Genomic DNA, 2,500 nt, shown 5'->3' on the forward strand with positions numbered 1-2,500 from the left:
CGTTTTTGGGCCGTTTTGGCCAGTTTTTGGCCTGTTCTTGCATTGCGCGGTGACCGTCGAGAGCGGAGCAAAACGTCAGCCATCTCAGCACCCTGGAACCCCCCGGGTGGCACAGGGCTGGATGGGGCTTTCGTATAGCAGGGACGGTGCTGCCTCTCGCTTCGCTCGCTGTCCGCCGCTCGCCGCTCGCTCGTGCAGCCAAAAATGGCCAGTTTTGGCCCGTTTTTGGGCCGTTTTGGCCAGTTTTTGGCCTGTTCTTGCATTGCGCGGTGACCGTCGAGAGCGGAGCAAAACGTCAGCCATCTCAGCACCCTGGAACCCCCCGGGTGGCACAGGGCTGGATGGGGCTTTCGTATAGCAGGGACGGTGCTGCCTCTCGCTTCGCTCGCTGTCCGCCGCTCGCCGCTCGCTCGTGCAGCCAAAAATGGCCAGTTTTGGCCCGTTTTTGGGCCGTTTTGGCCAGTTTTTGGCCTGTTCTTGCATTGCGCGGTGACCGTCGAGAGCGGAGCAAAACGTCAGCCATCTCAGCACCCTGGAACCCCCCGGGTGGCACAGGGCTGGATGGGGCTTTCGTATAGCAGGGACGGTGCTGCCTCTCGCTTCGCTCGCTGTCCGCCGCTCGCCGCTCGCTCGTGCAGCCAAAAATGGCCAGTTTTGGCCCGTTTTTGGGCCGTTTTGGCCAGTTTTTGGCCTGTTCTTGCATTGCGCGGTGACCGTCGAGAGCGGAGCAAAACGTCAGCCATCTCAGCACCCTGGAACCCCCCGGGTGGCACAGGGCTGGATGGGGCTTTCGTATAGCAGGGACGGTGCTGCCTCTCGCTTCGCTCGCTGTCCGCCGCTCGCCGCTCGCTCGTGCAGCCAAAAATGGCCAGTTTTGGCCCGTTTTTGGGCCGTTTTGGCCAGTTTTTGGCCTGTTCTTGCATTGCGCGGTGACCGTCGAGAGCGGAGCAAAACGTCAGCCATCTCAGCACCCTGGAACCCCCCGGGTGGCACAGGGCTGGATGGGGCTTTCGTATAGCAGGGACGGTGCTGCCTCTCGCTTCGCTCGCTGTCCGCCGCTCGCCGCTCGCTCGTGCAGCCAAAAATGGCCAGTTTTGGCCCGTTTTTGGGCCGTTTTGGCCAGTTTTTGGCCTGTTCTTGCATTGCGCGGTGACCGTCGAGAGCGGAGCAAAACGTCAGCCATCTCAGCACCCTGGAACCCCCCGGGTGGCACAGGGCTGGATGGGGCTTTCGTATAGCAGGGACGGTGCTGCCTCTCGCTTCGCTCGCTGTCCGCCGCTCGCCGCTCGCTCGCGCAGCCAAAAATGGCCAGTTTTGGCCCGTTTTTGGGCCGTTTTGGCCAGTTTTTGGCCTGTTCTTGCATTGCGCGGTGACCGTCGAGAGCGGAGCAAAACGTCAGCCATCTCAGCACCCTGGAACCCCCCGGGTGGCACAGGGCTGGATGGGGCTTTCGTATAGCAGGGACGGTGCTGCCTCTCGCTTCGCTCGCTGTCCGCCGCTCGCCGCTCGCTCGTGCAGCCAAAAATGGCCAGTTTTGGCCCGTTTTTGGGCCGTTTTGGCCAGTTTTTGGCCTGTTCTTGCATTGCGCGGTGACCGTCGAGAGCGGAGCAAAACGTCAGCCATCTCAGCACCCTGGAACCCCCCCCGGGTGGCACAGGGCTGGATGGGGCTTTCGTATAGCAGGGACGGTGCTGCCTCTCGCTTCGCTCGCTGTCCGCCGCTCGCCGCTCGCTCGTGCAGCCAAAAATGGCCAGTTTTGGCCCGTTTTTGGGCCGTTTTGGCCAGTTTTTGGCCTGTTCTTGCATTGCGCGGTGACCGTCGAGAGCGGAGCAAAACGTCAGCCATCTCAGCACCCTGGAACCCCCCGGGTGGCACAGGGCTGGATGGGGCTTTCGTATAGCAGGGACGGTGCTGCCTCTCGCTTCGCTCGCTGTCCGCCGCTCGCCGCTCGCTCGTGCAGCCAAAAATGGCCAGTTTTGGCCCGTTTTTGGGCCGTTTTGGCCAGTTTTTGGCCTGTTCTTGCATTGCGCGGTGACCGTCGAGAGCGGAGCAAAACGTCAGCCATCTCAGCACCCTGGAACCCCCCGGGTGGCACAGGGCTGGATGGGGCTTTCGTATAGCAGGGACGGTGCTGCCTCTCGCTTCGCTCGCTGTCCGCCGCTCGCCGCTCGCTCGCGCAGCCAAAAATGGCCAGTTTTGGCCCGTTTTTGGGCCGTTTTGGCCAGTTTTTGGCCTGTTCTTGCATTGCGCGGTGACCGTCGAGAGCGGAGCAAAACGTCAGCCATCTCAGCACCCTGGAACCCCCCGGGTGGCACAGGGCTGGATGGGGCTTTCGTATAGCAGGGACGGTGCTGCCTCTCGCTTCGCTCGCTGTCCGCCGCTCGCCGCTCGCTCGTGCAGCCAAAAATGGCCAGTTTTGGCCCGTTTTTGGGCCGTTTTGGCCAGTTTTTGGCCTGTTCTTGCATTGCGCGGTGACCGTCGAGAGCGGAGCAAAACGTCA

The sequence above is a fragment of the Musa acuminata genome, unplaced genomic scaffold (genome assembly GCF_036884655.1).
Source record: "Musa acuminata AAA Group cultivar baxijiao unplaced genomic scaffold, Cavendish_Baxijiao_AAA HiC_scaffold_270, whole genome shotgun sequence".
NCBI classification, from domain to species: Eukaryota; Viridiplantae; Streptophyta; class Magnoliopsida; order Zingiberales; family Musaceae; genus Musa; species Musa acuminata.